This window comes from Ambystoma mexicanum, chromosome 8 (genome assembly GCF_040938575.1).
Source record: "Ambystoma mexicanum isolate Mex_15411 chromosome 8, UKY_AmexF1_1, whole genome shotgun sequence".
Classification (NCBI taxonomy): Eukaryota; Metazoa; Chordata; class Amphibia; order Caudata; family Ambystomatidae; genus Ambystoma; species Ambystoma mexicanum.
The window spans coordinates 498,698,093-498,724,621 of NC_090929.1; the positions used below are offsets into that span (position 1 = coordinate 498,698,093).

At 44.9% G+C, this 26,529-nt stretch overlaps 1 protein-coding gene across 1 annotated transcript in view; it reads left to right on the forward strand.

The window, feature by feature from the left end:
- Nucleotides 1–26,529, forward strand: part of LOC138472144 (uncharacterized) — a 502,005-nt gene that overhangs the window by 365,611 nt on the left and 109,865 nt on the right. The window lies entirely within an intron of this gene.

The following is a 26,529-nucleotide window of genomic DNA, read 5'->3' on the forward strand; positions in this document are numbered from 1 at the left end:
CAACAACGACAAACCAAACGTTTTTTGTGATTGAGATCAGGATTTCTCATAATAATAGATCACTGAGTTCTGAGAATTGGAGTCAAAGACCCAAAAGGTTCTGTGAATGAGAAAGATTTAATTTAACAATACAATGCAGCATTCTGTGAATTGATGTAAAACATCCAAAACGTTATATGAAAGTAACACCTACCAGAACCCATGGAGGGAGTTGTGGGATCCTATAAAAATATGTGAAAGCATGGGATTCTCAACTAAACCTTTGAGTCAAGATAGCGACCTCAGTTAGAGGAAGCAGTTAAAAGGCTGAAAAGGCTCCCCCAGGAAGTGAGTAGCAAGGAGAAGGAAACTTCTAACCCATCTGGTGGCAACTCTGGGACAAAAAGATATGTCGGATTATATTACAAACTAATCAGCTCGTATAACAAAAACCCAAGTAGAGGGAGGTGGCGTTGTGGAACTTGGGTCAAATGAAGAAAACATGGACGTGGTGAACATGCCAGCCCAGTAGCTGCTTAGACCCTCAGCTACGATGCCCACCATATCCTGATTGATTCCTAATACAGCCTTCTGCACTCACCTGTACTGCATACCTGTCACGTCTGGTCCCCCTTGTGCCAGCTCCTGTCTGTTTGGGTAAACACCCTGGCCCTAATGGGCATGTCATGGCTGCTGCCACGTGTGTGCTGCCTTGCCTTTCCCATGCCATGCTGGCACGTGTGCTGCACGGGGCATCCTCTCTGCTTAGCTAGGAAAGCTGCTCCGACATTTGTCAGCGCCTGTTGTTCCGGGGTTGATTTCCTAGGCAGTCACAAATGGCAGTGGCTCTGTGGGGGCTCAGTCTCTGCCCGTGGTGGACCGAGGCCTAGCACAGCCCTTTGATGGTTAGCTCGGCCAATACAGTTAATCGCTCCTGTCAATAACAGGAACATGTATCAGCCGGAGGGCTGCAGCTAAAAACGGAACAATATCCGACAGATTTGTGACGCCACCAAGACGAGACACTTGGCTGATTTGACCAAAGCTGGCGGTTTACCCTTGTTGCTCCTTAAGAGGAGAACGGAAGTGGTGGGGATGTATATTAGGATTATTAAGGTTTTTAGGTGTCTGTATGCATCACAGCTGAATGATCTATTGACAGTTATGGCTCTGAATGTATGGCACTGAATGTTTGTTTAAAGTATAATGTTGATGCTTGAGCATGGAAACTACGGGGCTATTCCCAGCAGGGCCTCATCACGACTTGGGCATTACTGCCGGCGGTATTACTACCAGCGATTGTATTAGCCCTACCGCCAAACTCCCCGGCGCTAATAGCGCCGGATCACGAGTTTGCCGGTAATGTTAATCCCCATTCCCCATTGAGCCCATTCGGGAATGCCCCATTCCCCATTGGGCTCAATGGGGAATTTTCACGCTCTTACCGCCGGCTCAGAGCTGGGGCAAAATCCGCCAAAGCCCTGATTTGGCGGACCCTTAAATCCGGCGGTAATAGCGCGACCGCTGGAATTAAGGGTTACCGCCAAAGTCGTGGAGTCTAAATTGCGCAGATGGCAACATTGGGACAGAAATGCTTCAAGTGAAACATTTGGTAGGTGTATATCACACTAAAGCTCAGACCAAGTGAAACGGACAATTATTATTATCACCCCTTTCTTCTGCTGCTACGAACGAGTGTTGCCATCTGGATGGTTCCTAATGTACAATTTGAATTTGAGACCAAATGTTCGGCAACCCTGATGGCAGGCGCCAGGTTTTTTCTCTTCAATACTTATGCGCCCAATGTAGATCGCAGTTTCTAAATAAAATGTCAGTACTACTGATCAACCATGTCGATTGTTTAATCATTTGAGGTGGAGATTTAAACTGTATGTTAGACAGGGCATTAAATCGCTCTGGAAGTAGTGTCCGTCCGTTGGGCATTGTCTCCAAAACATTACTAAATGTAATATCACAACATCATCAGCGTTAAAGAGAGATAACGCACCGTAAAGATCAGATTAAGACCTTAGATGAGCGTTTTGTATTCGACACAACAGTGATGACCACTTAGCTGAACGTAGGATCACAGTTAATTAAGCATTGGCCTAATTAAGGACAGAAGTACATGAAGAGGTATTTTGTGCAATGATAGCTGCGTGTACATGTCATTGCACAGAAACGTTCCCAAACTAAGCTCTCCTCGCATCCTCCATCACTGCTTTTAAAGGGGTGCCCCTCAATTTCCCCCCCTACTACTCTTCCTATACATTGGGTGGCCCTGTATCGCCTGCATTCACCCACCCCTCTGCGCCCATCTCCTTGCGCTGCTCCACTCATGCATGCGCCATCACTCAGGCATGTGCGCCCCCCCCCCCTCCCACGATGCTTGTTTTTTTCTTGAAGGATTGCCTACGTGGTCCTTCTGTTTAAATGCCCATCTGGAGGTCCGTAAAGAATCCAGACAAGTTTGGTGATAAACCTGGGAAGAGCGTTGCTCGTATTGTTTCTATATTCGCATTAAAATGCACGCAAGTCTTCCCCAGGGTCTGAAATGTTCATTAACGTTCATTTCATAGGTCCTCATTCCAAGTTTCCCAGTGCAGGAAAAATGCTAGTGTAAGTGCTGGAAATTCTGGCACCAGCACCTTTACCGCATTGGGAAACAAGTTTTCCTGTGGGAGTTCACTGATATGATATACCTCCAGCAAAGATCTGGAGGTAAATCGGGCCCCACCAGCAAGCAAAGGCCGGTATTTCCTGCACGGGCATTACTGGTGCAGGAAACGCTGCCATTGCCCTCCATGGAGTCCTCATCGAATGGGGATTTACCTGTGTTTCCATCCCTTGTAATATCCCAGTAATACCGGGATATCGGACAGCAGAAACAGTAAGGGCAGTTTGCCAGTGTTAGGGAGAATTCTCTGTTAAGGCTAATTTCCCAAACCAAGTGAGTCCCCCAGCAGCTTTGCTGCATTTTTGGGGTTTATTTTTTTTTTTTGCCAGGTCCCACAATTAGTCCTCAATGTCTTGAACTAGAGAAAATGAAACTCGAATTGGAGTTTAAGAGACTTAATGCTGAAACAGAACAAAGGCACCAAGAACTAAGGCTCAGAGAAATGGAGCTCAAGCATGAGCTAGAGATGAAGAAATTGTCTGTTGAAAATGCTTCTCTCTCTCCGGATCCTCTAGGAGTTCCAGTCCCAAAAGACCCCAGATGCCTAAAGAGCTTGTGGGTATGTATGAGCCTAAGTTGGATGTGTTGGATTGGTGAGTTTGTTTGAGTATAATCATGGGCTCCAGAACATTACAGGAAATGAGTTATTTTCCTGGTTGTTCTCCAGGCTCCCCCCTGTTGCAACTGATGTGGTAATGGAGTTGGGGGAGGAGGATAAGAAGGATTATGAATGTGTGAAGCTAGCTTTGATAGCTAGATTTAGGAAGACCCCTTCCCAGTACCTTAAGAGGTTTAGGACCCTCAAAAAGCATGATGGTACCCCTTGGACTACCTGGGTGAGTGAAAGTTTGAAGAACTTAGAGGGATGGATTAAGGGTTACAAGGTGAACACTTATGAAGGAATGAAGAATCTTGTGATGTTGGAGTCAATTTATGATGCCTGCTCTCCTGAGCTCAGACAGCACTTAGCTGATTCAAAGGAATTAGATTCCAGAAAACTAGCTAAGGCTGCTGACTTGTGGGTTGCCAACAGGGCTACTCACAAGGACTCTGGGGTAACTCAGTAAAGGATGAGGGGAAACAGCCAAAAAAGGACTCCAAAGAGAATTCTAATAATTCCAATCCCAAAGAGGGCCCAAAACAAAACAATAAGGGTAAGCCACAAGGGAAACCGAATCAGGCTAGTGTACCTTCTGGTGCCACACCAGAAGGAGGTCAGAGCAAGCCACCATTCCAGAAAGCATTTGGTAAATGCTATGTTTGTGGCTCGCCTGACGATGTGAAAGGGGATCCCAGATGGAAGGGTAAACCTTCAGGGATCCACACTGTCTCCTTAGCCTTCGCTCCAGAGGAGGAAGTACAGATGGCCAGTGGAAACTTTCTGTTACTAGCTGATGAACCCATTGGAGTCTCAGTTAGTGTTTCTTTAGTGTCTCTGGGGTTGTGGGAACAACAGAATTTAGATGTCTATAATTCTATCCCAGATCATACTAAAGAGTATTATAAGGACAGTGTCCAGGTGAATGGTCAGGAGACTCCTGCCATTAGGGACACTTGGGCCAGCCTAACTGTGGTGGATAAATCATTTTTTCAGGCAGAGGATGTTGCTAAGGCACCCAAACGCCTCAACAAGTTAGCTGGAGGGCCTGTGCAGATGCTTCCCAAGTTACCAGTTCTCATCCAGTGTAATGAAATTACTGTGAAGATACCTGTCAGCATAGAAAGTGAGGTGCCAGGAAGGGCATCTGTTGGGTAATGACCTGAAGACTCTTGGAGTGGTGTCACATACCCCCAGACCTACTAGTAAAAGGTTACAGGAGCTCACCAGAACTGCAAGGGAGAGAACCTTGAGAGGTACTCCCAAGGGGATGATGAAGAAGGATATCACTCCTACTCCACTGGAGTTACAACGTGCTATCTCGGAACAACAAGAAGCAAAGGGGAAACCCAAGACTTCTAGGAAACAGCCAGCAGCAAGCACTCCAGTGCTTCCAACAAGGACTTCCCCTAGGTTGTCCAAAGTTACACCTGTAACTCCACCACCAGCTGAGGCTGAGAGGGAGGTACAACCCTGTGTGGTTGGGCTAGACTCTGAAGAGGAGCTAGTGGAAGGCCAAGAACTAATTGGAGATCTGGATCCTGTTGACCACCCTGAGCTGCAGTCTTTACTGGCAGAAGGTGGACCCAACAGGGCAGACTTCAGTAAGGGACAGAGAGAATGTCCAACTCTGGAAGGTCTTCGCCAACAGGCAGCTTCTCAGGCTGATGGGCAAGAGCCTGCGAAGTATAGGTTACACTGGGAAGATGGCCTCTTCTACAGTGAACCATCTGAGTCTGCACCTGGAGACTACAAGCGGCTTGTAGTGCCTCAAGAAAACAGACAACAGTTCTTGCAACTGGCCCATGAGATTCCTCTGGCTGGTTACTTGAGTTTCAAGAAGACTAAGGAAAGGCTCTCACTCTACTTTTATTGGCCAAAAATGGGGGCTGAGGTAGATAAGTTTTGCAAGAGCTGCCACACCTGCCAAACTTCTGGTAAGGTTGGTTCCAAGAATGTGGCACCTTTAGTGCCTCTCCCAGTTGTGGGAGTCCCATTTGAGAGGGTGGGGATTGACATTGTTGGTCCCCTTGATCCCCCAACCTCCTCAGGCAACAGGTCTATCCTTGGTGTAGTAGACCATGCTACTAGGTACCCTGAGGCAATTCCTATGAGGACTGTTACAGCTCAGGCTGTGGCTAAGGCCCTCCTTGGTATTTTTACCAGGGTTGGGTTTCCTAAGGAAGTAATCTCTGATAGGGGTCAAATTTTATGTCCCACTTCATGAAAGCCATGTGGAAAACCTGTGGAGTTACTTATAAGTTCTCTACCGCCTACCACCCTCAGACAAACGGATTGGTAGAAAGGTTCAACAGAACCATGAAGAGCATGATAGGTGCTTTAGAAGATCCCCTTAAAAGAAAGTGGGACCTTCTATTGCCATGCCTTCTCTTTGCTTATAGAGAAGTCCCTCAGGAGGGAGTAGGTTATTCTCCCTTTGAACTTCTTTATGGCCATCCAGTCAGGGGTCCATTGGCCCCGATTAAGTAGGGGTTGGAGAGTGCTCCTTCCCCCAAGCTAGTCAGAGTGACTGACTATGTGATAGGTCTCCGGAGGAGAATGTCACACATGATGGCGGAAGCTAGTGATAACCTGAAAGCTGGGCAAGCTTTGGTCAAGCATTGGCATGACCAAAAGGCTAACATGGTTGAGTTCACTCAAGACCAGCTAGTTCTAGTTATGATCCCCAGAAGGCAGAGGGCCTTGCAAGATAAATGGATGGGACCCTTCAAGGTTGTGGGCAAACTTGGAGAGATGAACTATCTGGTGGACTTGGGCAATCCCAAGGAGGCTCCCAGAGTCTTCCACACCAACCGACTAAAGGCGTATGTCTCCAGGCCTGAAGTAGGAGCCTTGCTTCTAGCTTCAACAGAAGAGGAAGAAGAGAGTGAAGCTCTCCCTGATCTCCTCAGAGGCTTACCCTTGGATGAAAAGATTGAAGGAGTAAATCTCTCTTCAAATCTGACACCTGAGCAACAAGAGTGCAAATCTATGTTAAATCAGTTTGCCTCCTTGTTCTCACTTTCATCACGCTTGACTCCTTGGGGCCAGCATGATATACTCACTGGTGACTGTCTGCCAGTCAAAAGCAGAGGATATAGAATGTCAGAAAATGTAAGGACCCACATCAAAGGGGAGGTCAAGAAGATGCTTGATCTCGGGGTAATAGAGCCCTCTACTAGTCCATGGTCTATCCCAGTTGTGTTAGTATCAAAGGCAGGATCCAAAGAATTGAGATTCTGTGTGGATTATAGAGCTCTTAATGCAGTCACCAAGACTGATGCCCACCCTTTGCCAAGGACAGATGAGTTGGTGGATAGACTTGGTTCAGCCAAGTTCCTCAGCACATTTGACCTTACGTCAGGCTATTGGCAAATAGCCCTGACCGACCATGCCAAGGAGAAAACTAAACTGCATGTTCTACCCCAGTTGGCTTATACCAATTTAAGGTTATGCCTTTTGGACTGAAGAATGCACCTGCAACATTCCAAAGGTTGGTAAATCAAGTTCTGGCTGGGATGGAGGACTTCTGCATGGCATACTTGGATGATGTTGCAGTATTCAGCCAATCCTGGGAAGAGCATGTTAACCACCTAGGACATGTTTTGCAGGCTCTTGGACAGGCCAATCTGACCATAAAGGCAAGTAAATGCCAGATTGGTCAGAGTAAGGTGGTCTACCTTGGGCATGAGGTAGGAGGTGGAGAAATAAGGCCTTTGCTCAGTAATATTGAAGCTATGCAAAATTGGACAACACCTACTACTCAAACCCAGGTGAGAGCCTTCCTAGGCCTCACTGGGTATTACAGGAATTTCATAGCGAACTATGGGACCATAGCTTCTCCACTGAATGTAATCTCCTCTCCAAAATTCCCTAAGAAGGTGAAATGGAATGAGGAGTGCAATCAGGCCTTTGAAAACCTGAAGAAAGCTCTATGCCAAGCACCAGTATTGAGAGCTCCTGACTATCACCAAACTTTCATTGTGCAGACAGATGCTTCTAATGTAGGTATAGGTGCAGTCCTTAGCCAACTGGATGAGAAAGGTAGGGAGCACCCCATTTGCTTCATCAGCAGAAAGCTGAAGGATCCTGAGACAAGGTGGGCAACAATTGAAAGAGAATGTTTTGCTATTGTGTGGGCACTGAAGAAGTTTAGGCCATACTTGTATGGTTCTACTTTTGTCATTCAGACTGACCACCAACCCTTGAGATGCTTAATGCAAATGAAGGGGGAAAACCCAAAACTACTGAGATGGTCAATCTGCCTGCAAGGAGTCATTTATTTAATATTTATTCCCCGGTTGGGTCTTTTTGTCAGAACTCGGTTTTAAAATGGCGTTTGTGTTCGCCTCTGTAACTCAAACCCAAGTCGAGCCCTTTGTTCCACTTTTTGGTGGGCTTCTACACAGAAGCCTCCAAAAGTGGTGCCACTCTGGCTGGGTCTACAGGATGTGTGGGGGGTGGGGTTTAGGCACCCTGGACTGAGATGCCTCAGCAACTCAAGTCGCACTCTTGTGTGATTGGCCCAGTGGTGAGCCGCCCGGCTCACCACTTAGCATGTTTGAGTGACAGCTAGGACTGATGAATGGGGGTCTACTGCATAAAAGCAGGGCTTTGGGGACTGGAACTTCAGACGTCGCCACAGGACCTAAGAATCCAAGGAGGAAGAAGCTGAGCCGACCTGCAACGACGACACCACCGGTGGAGCCCTGCTGAACCGTCTCACCACTTTTCCCGACGATAGAGAAGATCTTCATACGAGGAGTCTTCTTCCTTTGACTGGTGGGGATAACCAGTTTGCCCGTCTTTTCGCCTTCCCGGATCATCTCGTGGCTGCCTTGCCTGTGCCAAGCACCCCGGCAACCGGGATACCACGATTTACCACTACCGCGAATAAAAGGGAAGTACCTTTTAACCGGAGAACTCCGCGGCTGGTTTCTTCCCTGGCAGTGCAACGACCTTCAGCTTTCCTCCACGTCGAGATCTTCTCTTCCTCTGGACGACGCCGCGACTTTCACCCGCTGCCCGGAACAACTGCCCCCGCTGGAGGATCCTCTCCATCTAAAAGGTACTTTGTCCGCCTAGCCTCCCTTGCAACGGTCTGTACGGGGTGACTACTAAATCCTCGACTTACCACCTGGACTGACCCTAGGCTGGCTAACTGAACTTTTCTAAGCTGAACTAATTCCTTTTTTTGAACTCTCTGCAAGACTTTTCAAAGACTTTTCAAAGCCTCTTAAACTGTGTGATCTTGGGCTCATTGGTGTTCTGTTTTCTCCAAGAGGGAGCCTGACCTCTGAACTTTTTGCTCACTAGTAGACTTTGACTTTCCTGCCTTGCTGGGTGCTTCTAAAGTATTAGTGTTGTCTGCTTTTCTAATTTCTGCCTTTTCCCTCCCTTATTTGATAACTTATTGGAGTGCCATCTTTAGTTAAGCGCTCACCTCTTTCTGAAAATAAGTGGTGTTAACTAAGACTTGTCTAATAAGGAATAAGGGATGTATATATATTAATAGTGACTGTGTTTTGAACTTGCTTACAATAATAGTGCTGGAGTGTTTCTAAAAGTGTGTCTTTAAATAAATATACTTTGATACCAAAGCTCTGGTCAGTGTTTGCTTGTGCTACTGTATTTTGGTACCTATCTTGTATACTCTATATACTGTCTAACTCTTCTTGAGAGAAGTCTGGCTGCTCAGCCATAGCTACCAGGTAAATCTGGGTGGTACAGACTGCTACCAATTGGGTTTACTGCCAACACTGTAGTCTTAAGCTTTTTGCAGTGGTCCCTAAGGGAACTGCACAGGTTTCTGCCTAACAGCCAGTATCCCGCCAGAATTACCGGCAGGATACCAGCAAACTTGTGTTTGTTTCTGTGCTTTGAAAACACGACAATGACCAATGAATTCAGAGGGCTGTCTCTTCAGTTTTATCAAGCTTACAGGGGCACTTCACGTGTGAAAACCTTCTCTATATAAAGTAACGTCCACTCACTTGGATCAATTTTTTCACGATTTTAACCAAAGTAAATAAGGGCACATTACATGTGCAGATGGTTATTCACTTGCTGCACATTTTATCGTGATGATCTGTATCCAGAAGTAATGTCTCGTTCTTTTCAATTAACTTTAATTGTAACACTCTTTTCTTTTAAGATGATTGACTCATCAAATTTTGTTTATAGACGCCAAAATTATCTTGTTTTAGGTCAAGAGACCTTATTAAAAAGACTGGGAAAAAAACGATTTAGAAAGACTGCTCTGTGACCGTACAGAGCGGTCTTTCTAAATCGACCTGTCAGCCCCTGCGACGCACACAAGTGCGCACAAGGACTGACAGGCACGCCAGGACCCGGAAGCGGCCAGGTGGGAGAACGGGTAAGTGGCTATGTGTGTATTTGTGTGTGTGTTCGGTGTTCGTATGTGTGTTTGTGTGCGTTGTGGTGGGGGGATTTGGGAGGGGAGGGAGATGGCAGCGTTCGGGGGTGAATTCCCTCCTTTTTTAACTAAATCCTGGAACGGTGGGGGGGTCTGAAAAAATGTCATTATTTTGTAGGCCGCCTAAAATCGGCAGAAAGAAATCGGTCTTTTGGTTAGGCGACCTACAAAAATCGAAATAATGATATAGAACCAAATTATCAGCATAATGACCTCCTTTGCTCTGATGTGGACGCCACTTTCAGAGTTATGGGAGGCCCTTTTTTCCGACAGTTTGAGACTTAGTTGCATTATAATAAAATCAGTAATCCAGCAATTTGTCCCTTCTGTCACAACGAAGAAGAGAGCACTATGCACTTTATCCTGTTTTGTCCACCCTATGCCAACATCAGGAGAAACTGGTTCATACCACTTTTTAAACAATTGCACGTGGAAATGGTTAAAATGGCCTAGTGTCTTTGTATGACGGGAGAACGTGAATGATCATGTTATTGTATTGGGAACTTTTTGTTGTGAGCTTGGAAAAAGAGATCTGCATTTTTAGCTTCACCAGTGAGAGATACATTGATACAGGACCCGTAACAGGGCCTTTTACATTTATGTTTATATTTAAATGTTTCAACATTTTAAATTGCATAGTGCCTGTTGTATAGAAACAAATCATATTTGTGTTGCGTTGATGATGTTGTTTTTGTATGTGACTTTTTATGATCCACTTGGGTTAAAATAAAGAAACATAATAAAACATAATGAAACAGTTTGGGCATTTTCTTAGGTTACTAACGCTGTCATTCTTCTCTTTAGTAGGAGATTTTCAGAGCTTCATTAGGTTCTTAGGCACTCTTCATGACACTATATCAGGATGCCTTTGGAGGGTACTGAAGGGGCACTAGAAAGTTCCGTAAACTTGTTTTTATGTAGGAATGTTCCATTTGCTGGCAGCACATTTTGAGAGATGCAGTGCATTGTATTCAGTTCTAGTTTTTTGGGAGTCTACCTCAACAGGCTCCGCCCAGTTGGGCCGAAGTAAGTTAAGTATAGCGTTAAACTCAATGTTGTTTGGTGGGCTTTGGCATCAACAACGGCCTTGCAGCTGGAGCCTTTATAGGGCCAAGTGAAGCAATGGCCTCAGTGAAGGCTTGTGGATACTAATGCAAGGCAGCCCACAATGCAAGTTTTAACACTGTTCATACCCGGTCCACGTCCGGATATGCTTATAGTGTTTCTTTCAAAGTATATATATTTATTTGTACATTTGTAAAGCGCGACCATATCTACTAGGTATTTGCCCTGGTGGCAGCAGAGGACCTAGAAATGAAAACTCTTTCATTGCTATGGCTAAGGGGGCATGTTTGCGGTTCAGCGGGAGCAATGCATGCCAGCGACTGAAAGGGGGAAGGACATTGACCCAACCTGGTGACCGTCAAGAGGTGAAGAGCGCTCGAATAGGGAGGAGAGCATGAGGGACTACAATGCTATGTTGGCGGCTGGTCAGGAGGAGGCATGGTGTATCGGGTCCCTGGGAGCAAGGAATGTGACTGGGAGGCACATGAGGGGATGGCAAGCAGTGCAGGTGATCACTGCCTGTTCTTGCCTGCTTTCTGCGCCCCCGGATAGATTTGGATCTCTTGGCCCGGGTGCTAATTATTTGTATGAAGATTTGATTGGGGGTGTGCTTACACAGTCCTGTGCGCCAGTTTATATCAGATTTCTGTTAGTCGATTGGTATTCCTTCACAATAAAAACATCCAACTAGGTTTAGTATCATGTTTTTTTATTTGTAGTGCTGTTAGCCCTTGATGGATGAAACGTGTTTCGGCAACCCCACGAGGCAGGAGACGTGATAACTTGCAGGCGGGATTGAACCCAGTAATTATGAACTACATGATGTAACTATCTTCGTAACCTGGACACCAACCTGAAGGGCCGGATTTGAAAAAGGCAAAGCTTGGTTGCCGAAACACGTGTCATCCATCAAGCGACTAACAGAAATCTGATATAAACTGGCGCACAGGACTGTGTAAGCACACCCCCAATCAAATCTTCATACATTAACGGAGGAGAGGGGCTCTTTGTCTCCGTAGTTGCTTATACCCATGCGACAGGAACATATACATACGTTCTCAAATTAAGGACATTGGAACCTAGAACCTAATGAAGGTCGCGAGGCACGTACTAAGATATCAACAAAAGAAGCCCCTCAACTGGAAAACTGCTAATAATTTTTATATTTCAGGCTAAATTTCAGGTTATTCCTTCTTATAGGGGCTTGATAGACACCAAGGGCATTGATTGATGTCCTTTCTTAAATTCCTTTCTGGTCAGAGGCTCACGTGTGAGAAACAAAAAGGTGTCTCATCTGCTAGTCCACGGGGATCTCTCTCTCAGGTGGCCAGGGCACAGCCATCACCTTTGGATTCAGACCCTGGGGGTGGACCAGTGCGGGAGGATCACCTGGGTGAGGGAGTGGGGGTGAGGCAACCAATGGTGAGACGCGGTATTCCCCTATTTCCTTTACCCACGACCCATCCTGTTTTATAGGATCCTCCAACGTCCCAACCCCCCATTGCCTCTGAAGAGCCGTGAAAGATACGTGGAGAAGGTCAAATCCCAGATAAGAATACTGCATTGTGTTCCAAAGGTGCCAGTGACCCTAACCTTGACTCGTGAATTGAACATGAAAGGCCGGTGTGTGATTGGAAAAGTTTGAAAGTGCAACAATGTATCTTACAATTGAAGGCTGCACGCGTGTGGATTAAACCCAAAGGAAGGCAGACCTGTGAGGAACTTTTAATTACTGATAAATGTGCAGCCAGCGATACAGAGTAGCGGAGTGGTGTGGCGAAAGGAAGTAGCCCACTCGAAAGGTGAATTGTTTTTGTGCTAAAACGACAAAGTGAATGAACTCCAAAAAGGTGTTTTGAAGAATAATCCCAACCAAAGGGGAAGTAAACAAGGTGAATGTTAAACTCTTGTGCGTGTGATAATGAACTACCAAGACCAATAGACACTGGGGCAAATAACATAAGAGTCTGAGTTAAAGGGAAAGTTAGTTGAAGGAGTCTGGCGGAGGTCTATAGCAATAGCTGTGCACATTCGAAAGTCTTTGACAACAGGAAAAGGTCCGAGCCTGACTGAGGGAGACCGAAAGTGTGATAAAATAGGGGAAGGAAACCCCTAAAGAATGTGAATGAAGCTTGGGGAAGGGGACCCTGCAAGTGCTGTGATTGAACGGTCCGAGCCCGAGCGAGGGAGACCTGTGTAAACTGTAGTTGAACTCTGAACAAACTTTTGAAAGCCAGAATAAGTGACTTCAACGTGGAAGGCTAAGCGGGCCTCGATCCACATTTTGAACTGCCTTTGTTTTGAGAAACTGAGCCAGAGGGTGTTATCCTGTGTAGGGGGGCTGCCTTACTCCATGCTGTCTAACGTGGGGAAGGAGAGCTGACTCAGCCACATTGATTCTTTGTTTCGACACTGTTTCATTTGCATACATTTTACCCTTTAACACTTTTGTATAAGAGATAGGGCAGGCATTAGATTTTGTTAGTATAGGCCGTCTTTGATTTGACATAGACTGACTAGGACTGCGTTTCGTTTATTATTTAATGGCAGCGCCTACTCCCATCTTAGGTATAGGGCAAAGTAGTCATACTCCCAAAGACTGAATAAAGGTTATGACATTGTTTCTATTGTGTCAGTGTGATACTATGCCTCCCTTACACAAGTGACCATATGAGTGCAAAGCTATCCTTTCCGAATTGGCCTGCCAGAGGGCCAACATTGCTGTTTTCCAGGAGATTGATTTGCTGGAGCGGATCTGCATTGGCCCTTATCCTAGAGTTCCTTCCATGAAGTCCTAGGGTTCATAATTAACAATGATCGTAAGCTCTCAATATTCTGGAGACTGAGGCGAGTAAGGCAACTGTTAGGCAATTAAGACTTCACTATCTCATGGTTTAATATTTCATAAGCAGTGGTGCCTGGAACTGCATGCAGCACACAATCTTTGCCCTTAATCCTGAATTATGGGCCTGAGCAAAGCAAAGGTGCATAAAGAGGGCTTCAGGACGATAAGATCCTGTATTCCTCACAGGCAAAGGGCAATATTGCTACGAGTGTCCGGTTGTTTGGCAGGGTTTTACATTTTGGTATATTATGCCAGGAAACCAAAAAACAAGCAGAAACCATTTAAACATGGCCATTGAGCAACAGACGCTTGGTGGTCTGCAGCAAGAAGTCCCTTCTTAGTTTTGAGTGCCCAGAGTGTTTGCCAGCACATTGCTTGGCTGTACAAAAAAGGGTAGTAGAGGAATCTGCTGGATTGCGCAGGCTGTGTTCATAGTGGGGACAGCGAGAAACATTGAGGTAGGAGTGGGGGAGACTGCAGGGCAAGTCGTAGGTATACAAAGTGCCATTGATGATTTAATGTTTTTACTTTCCTTTAAACCTAACCTCCTTAAATTCCAATTTATGTTAATTTCTTCCGGTTCATTTTCTTATAATTCACGTATTCATGAGTGGCTTAATTGGCTATCACTCCAAGCCTCGTGTCCTCTAAGTCTTTCGGTTTTCTACAACTCTAACCTTAGCTTTAAATCATATATTTTCTCTCTCTCATGCTTGTGTTTTTTCAGTGTTCTATTCTCAAGAAAATGTGTCCTTTTCTTTCTTCACCTTACTTCTGTACTGTAGTTCAAGCTCTTGTGTTCTCTCCTCTGCTTCACTCCAAACTGGCCTCTCTAAAACAGTTCTTCATTCTTCAGCAAGACTGCGCTCTGATGTACGGAAATTCAATCATATCACACCCTTACTAATATCAGTCATTTGGCTCGATATTCCTATTTTTCGTCATGCACAGTACTAAATCCCGAGCTTTTTCTGCAGTTCCCCGGTCTGTAAGAAATGTTCCCCCTGTTTCAGCTCGACTTTATTCTACACTTTGGAATGCTGCAAAGTTTTAAAAACCTATTCTTTCACCTTAATATATCCATAATTGTTATATTTACTTTTAATTTTGTACAGAAGTTTTGATTTTCTAGGGAAATACTGTTTTATTTTGTGATTTGATTTATTGTATTAGTATTTGACATATTTGATGTAATGGTTATCTTTGTATAGGCATGCATTTTAAGAGATTTGTGCAGCGCCCACACACTAGAGAGTTTTCATTCCATACTACTGACGCATTCTTTGGTTGTCAGTGCGACTAATCACCGCCTCTTGTCGGTTTGAGTGGTGGTCTAGGATTTGCAGTGCCCTCACCTCTGGCAAGATCTCAGCAATTTCTTGTAATGAAATTCTTAAACTTGTCAAAACATGATCAATTGTATTGATTTTCTACTAAGGTTAGCAACTGAGATATCTGCCTGGTTTAGATAGTGGCGGATACCATCTCATTGTGGACTCAGGGGTCAACAACCTTCAGAGGCTCTATGAAGGCTTATTTTCAAATGCCTTCTCATCAGTTTGGTACTTTGATTGGACTTCCACATCATTTAACTCCTCACTGTTTACATTGATTAATCTCCTGATATGCCTCTTCTTCACTCAGGAATTGGTGCTCTGTACATTATTGCTCGTGAACAATGCACACAGATCCACAGATCCGAATTTCAGAATCTCAGTATCATGCAAACACAGGGTAACAGTTTAGAATATTAAAACCACAATAGAAACCAAATAATAACCCTTTTACACCTCTTCCCAACTACTTACAAACTCACAAGCAGCAGGCAGACTGGATAGACAAGAAGACAGACATCTCTGCCACTTCTGGAAGAAAAGGAAAATCCAGAATGGTCACTGGTCCTCCTGTGACCTTAGCCCAGCCCTCTAATAGACCATATGCTATTGGGCAAAGGGCCCTATGCATTGACAGACCATCCCATGCAGTCCAGGTGCAATCATTCAGGCTAAGCAACACCTAAATGGAGGGTAAGCTGGTCTTTAAAGGCAGCCAGCCTAAACAGAAATTGTCAGTCTGTGGAGAGCTGCAATAAGGAAGACTGTGGATCCTGGGAGTCCTCAAGCAGGAATAATTGGCAAAAAGAGAGGCCATAGGAGGTGCCTCTAAATCAGGGGCTGGTATATGGTGGATTGAGAAGTGTGGGGAAAAGTTGTATTTAAAGAATAGTTTATCGCAGCATGAGAAGGCAGAACATCATGAGGAGAGGTACTGAGGTTGAATGTTCAGAGAAGTTTCTTGGAGTTGGAGGAGGGGGAACTTGTGCGCAGGAAGGAATAGATATTTTTAGGAAAGCCCTTATGGAATTGAAGCAGGGCAAAAAGAGACTGTATTTTGGAGAACTGAGAGAGGGATACAATATGTGAGAGTGAGATGAGGAGTATCATTTGGAAAGAGCGAGAGAATGATGGTGGAGGAGAAAGAGACTATTAGAAGGGTGATAACAAAGAATACTGTTAAAAGAAAGAAGTCATCAGCTTCAAAGGGGAGAAGAAGGGCATTGTTGATGGCAGGACTTGGGGACACAGAAGAGATAGATACAAGGAAGTGTGTATTGGAGAGAATAGTGGTGAGGATATAATTGAGGAGAAGGAGGGGCAAGGTATTTGAAGTGAAGAGGGTTGTGAGGAGGAGGAAAAAGACAGCAGGTTTTAAGGAAGTTGGGAATTAAAAGATAGGAAAGGTTTGAAAGCCTATAGAAGGGGAGGGGCTTGGACCCTCAGCTAGAAAAGTGAAAGGAAAGGATACCAGCTACATAGACTGAGAAGTCAGAGAGGACTAAGAGGTTTCTCTTGATCTGGGGAAAGTATAAAGGTGGGTGGAGGAACAAAACAGTAAGACTACACCCGGGGAAAGTATAAGGGTGAGTGCAGGAACGAAAGAGCAAGACTACACCAGGGAATAGGAAGGATAGCCCCTAGAATGGGCAGCAAATGAGGCCCATGGTGAACCCTGGACTGAGCAGGGGGAGAATAGGGACATGCTTCTCCATCAGGGTGCAATAACATTTTGCAGAAGAGACGGTCTGAGGCCCAGCCTGGCAGGAATTTATTACCACCCCATAAGTCGAGACCACCACATCAAACCTGTAAAAGACCTCAATCAGGAAGACCCAGAATGCATCTGGTTGTCCGAGAAGGTGGTGAGAATATATATCCGAGCTAAGGATCCCATGACTGGACGATCCCCACACGTGTGACGCTGGGAGAAGCCACAACATCATCCTTGAGAAGTCAACCTTTTGATTTGAACATTTATCTTTGGTTTACACTTGGAGGAACTTTGCTTGAACACCTTGCTTTGCACCCATCATTTTGCTTGGTGGACATAATTCAAGCAGAAATAATTGCTTCAGTCCAAGAGATCCAGGTCGTTATGAACTTGGTCTTTTCGACTTCTCCACTTGACAGTGGAGAGGAGCAACGAACACAAAGTTCAGCAATAAATAATGGTATATCATCCATAAATCATAATAACAAAAAGAAAAAAAACAACAAAAAAGAAACGTCCTTGGACGTTCACTACCTTTCATCAATCAAGGAGAAGTAGTTTGAGAAAGTTCTTGAGAGCTTTAAATATTGAATCTAATGAAATAATGGTCTTACCTGGTAAGGCCAATACAGATGTTCAATTAGCTGGGAGCCTGCACTGAAATCAAAAAAGAAAAGGCATCCAAAGTACTCTATTCTTCCATATTTGAAGAAGAGTCAACCTTCTGAAACTGTCAAGTAGTCAACTCTGCAGAATAGGAATAATTCAACATCTGAAGGGTGTGAGAAACCTGAGGGCGTCCTCAAATCTACTCCCCTTGGCTCATCTTCTCAGGTGGCCAGGGAAAGGCCATTGCTTTTGGATCCTGACCCTGGAGGTGGAGAAGCGAGGGAGGATCACCTGGGGGGAGGGTCCTTGGGGATTGGGGATGAGATGTCCTCAGGTGAGACGCGGTATTCCGCATTTCCATTTCTGGAGGAATCCTCAAACCCAGAGGCAGCTATGGGGTATTTCTATCTCTGTCCCACTGGCCAAGAAAACGCCAGGATATATTACCAATCTAGAAGCACTAGAAAGAGGGTGAAGAAGAGAAGGGTTAAGGGTGAGATAGGTGAGACATGGTATCCCCCTGTTCTTTCTGAAAACCAACCTAACCCTCCCCTGGCCTTTATAGGTTATTGTAAACATCTCCCCTAATTTTGTCACATTTTACCTATGACAGTACTGGGATGAGGAAGAGGCAACTATGAGTAATTGCCACTAGTAACTAATTTCACCACTCTAGTACTGGGACAAGGAAGATGCCTGCAGAGTACTGTGAAGGTCAGGCATGTCCCTCTAAATACAGTCAGGCAAGTCCAATTGAGAGCTCACACCTGCAATCTGTCAAGTGGTTGCAGGTGCATAAGAGGAGAGGAAAAGTGCAACACAGAGACGACCAGGGAGGCCTGTGGGGGAGAGACCAGCAGGGTGTCCTTTCTGTGAGGAGGCAGCCGTTGTGGGTCCTGAAAGGAGTCCAGGATGCCAGCAGACCACCCAGAAAACCTGTGGAGCCCAGGGCGAGTTGGGTAGTTAGAGTTGGTGGGAGCCTATGTGGTGGGAGAAGAGCAGCTGGAGCTGCGGACAAAGGAGAATGAAGAAAGGCAGACATGGAGCAATGCAGCCACCAGAAAGGAACACCGAGAACCATTGCATGCAGGGGAATGTCACTCGAAACTGGGGCGCTTCTAGGGGCTATGTGTAAATGAAAAAGGGGTATGAACCACATAGAATGCCAAATGAAATAATAAGTGAAGATTGAAATTAACCCGAAGCCACGGGTTGAATAATAATTAAGTGGCTAAGTCAAATCACCAATATTGAATTCCAAACTGAATGAAAACTTTCTGGGCAAAGCTTTGAGCTGATAAATATGCAAGTGCCCATTTGAAAGCAATATACAGGAGTGCAAGTGTGAAAGAGCATAACAGAAAGGTGGGGAATAAATAAGACCACCACAAAGTGAACTTTATGAATGAATGCAGTGCAGCAAGGCCAAAGACTGGCAGAGGATGTGTGGCACATTGTGTCAAAGCCAAGAGGCTAACCAGTAGAAGCCAAGAGAGTTTGAATTTGTACCCAGGGGAAAATACAGAATAACTTTTGCTGGCTGAAGAGCCTAAGGTTCCTGGTTGTGCGACCTGTGATGGATGGACCGTGTGGTCTGACAACTGCGCTTAGACCAGGGAACCCTCAATTGTGAAAGCCAAAGACATTGCGAAACAAAGCAAGAAGGAGTACTTTAAGTGAACTGTTAATGCAATCCAGAAGGAGTGGCAGGTTGACCTGGAATTGTGTTGAACCCTGAAAGACTGAAACCAAATCAACGTTGGAATCTTTGGGAAGGGAACCATGAGGCTTGATGAACTGCCTACTCTGTTGAGGACTGAGCCCTCAAGACCACATTTTTTGTGGAAATGTGTTGTCTTGAATTTGCGGAAGAGAAACCTAAGAATTTTGTAGAATTGTATTGCCTTGAACTTGGGGAAGGGAACCCCAAGGATTTGTGGAACTGTTTGAACTTGGGAAAGGTAATCTCAAGACTTTTGTGGCACTTTCTTGAACTTGGGGAAGAGGAGCTGAAAAGGGAGCTAGGACCTGAAAGAAGCTCAGAACTTTATGTTGATCACTATTTCTTTTATTATTGACATCCCTACACATTGTTTAGCTCTAGTTGTGAGAGCAAGGATAGTTGTTTTTCACAGAGAGACTTGTAAGTTGAACTTTCTGACTCAGACTTTCCTTTGTTTCATTCAGGTAGGGAAATCCTACCTTAGCATAGGGCAATGTAGGCCTTTAACCATCCTGGCATTTGATTTAATAAAGCAAAAACAAAGAGGTGATGGCTGGAAGGTTTAGAATGAATCTTAACCACTGGCATTGCTCTGGGCAACCCTCCAGACCATCGTTCTTCACCTGCCAAGCCATTACAGAAGGGGAAAGACCATATGCAAATCAGGCTTGGCCCCACCCCAGAAGGGGCAGTCCATCCCGAACTGCTTGGTCACATCCCTTCTGCACGAGACCACAAGCATCCCCAAACATGTTTCGGCCTTGTTGGGCCTCATCAGTGAGGAGTAGCTTGGGTCGCTAGGCCCAGCAGGCACGGGACCCACGCCTGGGCATACCCGTCCCACTCGGGGTGACAAAGCAAAAACAAAGAGGTTATTTGATTTAATAAACCATTATATTTTGAACTTTGAATCTGTTGTCCGTGTCTTGCCTCATGATGCCTTCACAGGGGGTGTCCCAAGACGACCCATTTGCATACGATCAGGGGTCCATCAAGGAAGACAAGTCTAAATCAGAGACACATGTTGAAGACTTTAGACTTGCAATCAAGCAAACATCTGGGCGTTTCATCTCTGGAAGAAAAGATAATCCTACATCCATAGGCCGACTCATTTACTAGGATACATTTAATCCCAGATAATAAATCCTTGATTGTTGGCTTTGAGTATATTTTCAAAGACATTGAGAACATTGTTTTAAAAAGAGCTGCAATCCTAGCTCTATTCTCTCTGATTCCTGCCCCCTGATTGTTAAACTCGCGTCATACAGTACAGGTAGAATTTATGGATAGTAGAAGGGTAGACCTGGTGGCAGTGCATCTGAATTTCAGACTCATTTAGAACCTTTAATGTTTGGTATTGATGTCTTTCCTTTTCATAATTCTTGTACTTTACAGGATCAAATAAATAGGGAAACCACCTAGGGTCAAACCAAGACCTTAATTTGCTGAACATAAGATAAGGGTACTAGAATTGTGCAGTTAGCTGTGCAGCTTACATGAAATCAAGAAGCCATGCAGTTTACATGCCAATGATATGGACTCTCTCAAAGAAATTAAGAGAATGACTTTAAAACAGATACAAAGTTGGAATAAGGTACACAACTAAAATTAAGAAATCATCACTCTTAAAGACAACAAGAAATACAATGTAAAAGTTAACAAACCAATCAAAAAAACAGAACAGTGAATTTTCAATACTAAACCAGCAAATATATGTAAGGAACTCATGGTGGCAACAGTAAAGACAGACACAAATGATCACAGTTCAAGGGTGTTTATTAAACTGTATAGATAGGTTGGAAAAACACCTAATCTGAACCGAACTCTAAAATGGGAGCAAGCTACGACCATAAAATAATAATAAGGCAGTCCTAGTGGCGTCTTGTCAAATAAAAGGGCCTATACCAAAAAAAATAACCTATTGCCAATCCTTACAACTAAATACAAAAAGAGTGTGGGATAGTGTTCATAAAAAAGAAAGAAGTGTAGTCCGGATGCGGTAGCCGGGGTGTTCCTTTCCCACTTTTTGAGCAGTAGACAAGGCGGAACTGCTGAGCACAGCACACGCTCGAGCTTTCCCTGCATGAGATTACAGTTCCGTTGTACACTAGGGCGTTTTTTTCCATAGATCAGTGCTCACCCTCGAGTACTTTTAAAGACAAGATAACTGCACCATGTGAGGAATGGGGGTGCAGGATTCACTTACTCCAACACGACTCAATAATGAGGACTCAATAATTTGTCAAAGGGTAGTCCGTTTAATCACAAGTACATCAAACAGAGAAACAATTGGAAATTTGCATCGTTGCGATCACCTGTCTCGCTCCACTTTTACACATAAAACTTGTCATCATTGACGTCTACTTCTACAAATTCGTCATGCAATATAATTGGTTAGGAAAGGTAACTTAAGTATAGGTTCTGTATATGGTAACAGAGCATGCAGATTGGATAACTCTTATCGGGGGGCATCTACGCCCAACCCTCTACATCACGCGTGATAGACGTCACTACAACTACGACGTCCCATTGGTTCTACTATCTATAGGACCCTAGATAACTTGGTCCATTGTGATTGGGCAGGTTACACCCCAAGACGTAAATCTCCATTTTAATTAGCAGCATGCAGACTGGACACCCAGGTGCCTAGTGTCCCAAGATTCACCCTACCTCCTTTCCATCAATCAGGGCTTTTGAGCTCTGTGTCAATTAGTTGGCTAGGCATGGCCTCGGAGCTGTAGCCTCTTATCTGGAGAAGTTATGGCACCCTTGGATCTGGGTGACATCAGACGTTGCTAATTCTTCGCGCCTGACTGGTCACGTGTCTGTCCACCGTGAATCTGCTTCAGTTTTCAGATTTTTCGTATATTTGATTCTTCTCTAGCCTCGCCACCTGCCTGGGCCCCTCTTATCTTGACCTTCACAGGGCAGGCTGGTATGCTCTGGAGTTTCGACTCTCCAGCATTGCCACTCTCCCCCTTTCCTAGGGTTGACCTCGAATTCTCAGGCATGACCTGCTCTTTGTTAAGTTTCGATTCCGCTCTTCGTTCTGGCTTCAGCTGGAATATGAAACCTGGCCTAGTGGGCCTCTGGCTGCCTGGGCGTACTTCTGCTTAACAAAATGGAGTCGCACTGGTATAATGTGCCTTATTTAGGTAGGTATAAGGTTGGCGCTTGCCGCTCTATTCTTCTACTAAGCATTGCAAGCAGTATCGTTTTCTTAGCTTCTTGCATTCCAAGCCTATTTACATGTGTTAACTGGTTGGTTACTTCCATCTTGTCTCATTGCAACGTTTCCTTACGTTCAACATTGTGTCTTTTCCTGTGTCCATTACATCTATTTTCATAGCTGGTTGCACTGGCGTGCTATCCTTGTTAGTCGTTTTTGTTCATTCGCGAGTCTGTCCAGGCCCTTGTGTCATTTCCACTGGCCATCCATTAAGGCTCTTTGGGACTCTTCGTGGACCGTCTGCATGTACTCTTCATTTCGTCTCGGCTGTGGTATGGTTGCTTGAGAGGGTATTGTGTAGCCCATAGCTGTCTGATTATGGGCGATTCAACAGGTACGGCTTGTCTGATGTACACTGGGCAGAGTCCCAGCGCAGCCCTCTGTTGATTTATTTGCTCCTCATACGTCACATACCTTGGCGAGTACGCTCCAGGTACCTCCAAAATGGGGGGCCATGCCTGGGACCTCCTCTACACTCCCCCCTCTGGTCGGTTCATCAACCACTTTTGGATCCTCCTTTGTATTCATCGTTTTTGATTCCTATGTATCTTGTTCGTCATCGTCAGGGTTTGGACACGATGGTGTGAATGTGTGCATCTTGGGAGTCCATATTTTTATCACACCTTTCAAACTTCCTGCGGTTTTTACATGTTCATCTTTATTCCATGTCATCAGCTGGCATTGTCCATTTGGGCTGCAGTAGATCCATTTCCCTTCATACTTTTTTCATTTCCTGGGATATGTGAACTTTGTTCCTTCTGGCGCGAATTCACTGGCCTTCACAAAGTCTCTTATTTCTTCATCAGTCAGATCTCTGGGCTTCCATCCTGGTTCGACATCAACCATGATGGCTTTCTTTGCAGTTTTCTGGCACTGTGTGATGATTATCTTGATAACACAGAATCCTAGAAGTATCATTCCTAGTAAGGCTCCCAGAAACTTGAATATATCTGCCATCCATTGTGGGACCCATGAGAACAGGGCTCCAAACCAGCTGTCATCCTCCACTTCATCACTTTCATCAATCATCTGGTTCTTTAGGTTTGTCAACATATTTATGGCTTCTGTTAGGGTTCCATTTTCTTCATTGTGCGATGGTATAAATGTGCAATATGATTCTCTGATTTTTGCGCAAACACCTCCATCCATCGCTGTGATCATGTCTAGTACATATCTGTTCTGGAGGGTCATCAGTCGGATTGATCTTAGTTTCTCTTTGATCGTGTTGAACCCTTTTATGGTAGAGTTGATGGTCTGCAGTAACTCCCATCTGGTTATTTGCAACCATTTAGCATTCACTCCAACTTGGATGTGTGGCAGTGGTAGTGTTGTGAATACTGTTGAGGTGAGGCTGAACAGCCTGTGCTCGTATGGGATCGCATGGAATCCCTTTTCTGATTTGGCCGAAAAGTAATTTTCTCTCTTCATCCTGGATATTAGTTCCACAGATCTCCTTTTTATTAAATGAGCATCTGCCTTTCGGAAGCTGTCCAAATTAAGGTGATTTTTTTGGGATCACTAGTGCAGGAACGTGGAAATTCACCAGTGTGCATATGCCTCTCCAGTTCTTCGGTAGTCTTATATATGCCTTGGATCCACACGCCCAGTAATGGTCCATAATAACTGCTGTTCCTTGTGTCATTCCTGGGGCTTCATAAATTCATCTGCAGTTTCGATTCTTTCCCACCTTTCTCGTGCCTTTGCCTCTGAAGCATAGTTTCGGGCTTTCCAGCGGTACTGTTTGCAGGGGTCCTCTTCTGTCTTTGACCCATGTCAGCAGCTTTACCAACTTTGGCCATAGAGGGTTGCATAACGTCTGCGAATTCTCTATTGCTTCTTGGCAGGCTCCAAGGACCATCCAAGCTCGGAAAATGACTACTCCTTCTTCCCATCCATCAGGGGAAACTACTGTTCCCCAGATCTGCATTTGGCCTCTGTTCTTTCAAATTTGAGCCTCTTCTGCAGTTTTTCCTTGAACGTTCAGTCTCGGGTTTATTTTCCATCTTGTTCCCGATCCCTTGACATCTGGGTCCTCGTATCTGATCACATGATTCCTGGTGTGCGCCCTTTTTCTTGTTTTAATGTCCTGGGCATAGCCATCTTCATCGGGGTAATCCTTTTTGTTGGCCCATATCAACGAGGCGTCTCTTCCCATAAATTGTCCTCTGGTGTTGTACATTGCTACGTGTGACATACAGTGTGCTGTGGGGACATCAATTTCTACAGCCACGAAGATCTTGGATTTTCCCATGTTGTACGGTAGGAGTGCACAAACGAAGCATTCTCCTTCTGATTGTCTTCGTCCTACTTCCTTCATTTGCTGATACCATATGTTATTTCCGAGATGGGCTGTGCTGTCCAGGTAATCGTTAAGTTCATTTTTATCTTCATGCAGGCTTCTCTTGATTCTCAGCGTTCTTCTGTAGTTTGCTACGACTATTTCTTTAAATGTGTCTGTGCTGCTTTTCCACTCTGGGTGTCTCGGGGGAGTAGGTTGCCTTGGCTGCATCACTGTGATAGGAGAAGGTTTTGTGTTCCCTTTCCTTCCCTTTTGTATCCTTTCGAAGACTTCCTCTAACCACCATTGGCTCACCAACTTCCCAACGCGTGGCTGTGTTGTGGGCCTGGTGCTTGTTCCTTGGGTTGGAGCTGGTGTGCTGGCTGCTATAGTCTCTGGAGTTCTAATTTTCAGCTCATTGTGCAGTTTCTTTACTCTGACTATGAACGGGAACAGATGATCCATTAGCGTTTGTGTTTCTCTGTGAGTTCCTTTGTGGCTGATTCTGTTCTTTTGAGGGATTTTGCTATGCCCTCCCTCTTTGGTTTCTCACTCGGCTCCTCTTGGTTACTTCCGCTATTTTCTGGGGCTGTTCGTCCGTTAGGCAGTTTAGTTTTTTCTGTTGCCTTCGTTTGAGGCCCTGTAGCCATTGACACTTGCCCTTGTTCGTGTGCATTCAGTGTGTGCGTGGGTGCAGTGGTCAGCGCTACATTCTCACTCACTCTGTGCTGACCCTGTCTCCAGCTTTTCTCTTCATCCATTACCTGAAGTGTGTATGAGTCACTGCTAATTACATTCAATTTTAACTCGTTTGTTTGACCATCAGTTTTTCTTGGAACTGGGATAACTACATAGGGTTTGGGTGCTTTTGTGGGACCCAGGTGTTCATTATCTGGCGGGTGCACTGAAATTGGGACACTTCTTGCACCGATAAAAAATGCAGTTCTGATAGTCAAAGACAGACACACAATGATAATTACTATGCATATACACATTATAGACTTGTAGGACAGCTGGCAGCATTTCCTTCCAGAGAAGCGGGGGCGCCCCTCTGTTGGTGGTACAACTAGGTTACTGCTTTGTGCCCCCATCTCGATCATAAGTCTATTTTCTGCATTTACTTCTTTTTATTACTCTGATTTTGTTGCTCAAAAGTTTGTGAATTACTAAAGTGACGAGTGCTTCTCAAGTGTCCCCCCCTCTTGCGCGTGATGACAGTAGTCTCTGGGTATGGAGTACAGGTCTTTTGCTAGACTATGGAAAAAGGTTAGGCTAGCATCTTTGGCACATCACATTCATTATGCATATCTGTAGTAGGTAAAGTCCCAGTGCACTCCTTGAATTTGCCTTGGTCCTGAGGACATGCTGGAACCTGTTAAATGTGAAGTAATGAAAAGACGGAACTGCTAAAAATCACACAAAAATAAAATGTCGTAAAAGTAAAAACAAAAATAAAAGTAAACATGGAAAAATAAGAATAAAAGTACAGAAAAATAAAAGAAAAAGAAAAAAGAAAAATAAGATGGTGTAGTTCTCGTTTCTGTTCTTCTCGATCTGTCCCACGGCAAAAAGTTGAAGAACTGTGTCTCTATCTCCTCGATCTGTCCCTCGGCGGAAAGTTTCACTGGAATCTCCTCAAGTATTCTCGCTGGAAGATGGATAGCTCTACCTGGAGCATTATACTGTGGAGGAGTGTGCCCATGTGTGGGATATTGGCTGGATCTCTGAGGAAGGTGATGACGTCAACATCTGCAGGCCTTCCCACCATTTCCGGATATTCTGTGACTAGTCTGAATAGGACATTGTGGGCCAGCTGGGTATCCTCGTGCGATAGGGACATTTGTCCAGTTTTTGCTGGGTCCTGATCACAAGCTTTTCTTTCGACGTGAACAGTCTCTGCACTTCCCTGCTGCGTGGATTGCAACCACGTAATTTAGTTTGATCCACAACTGGTTTAGATACTCATTGTTTCTTGGATCTCTGATGAAGGTTAGGGTATCTGTGGTTCTCCCGATGAGTCCTGGGCACTCCTCTATGATTCG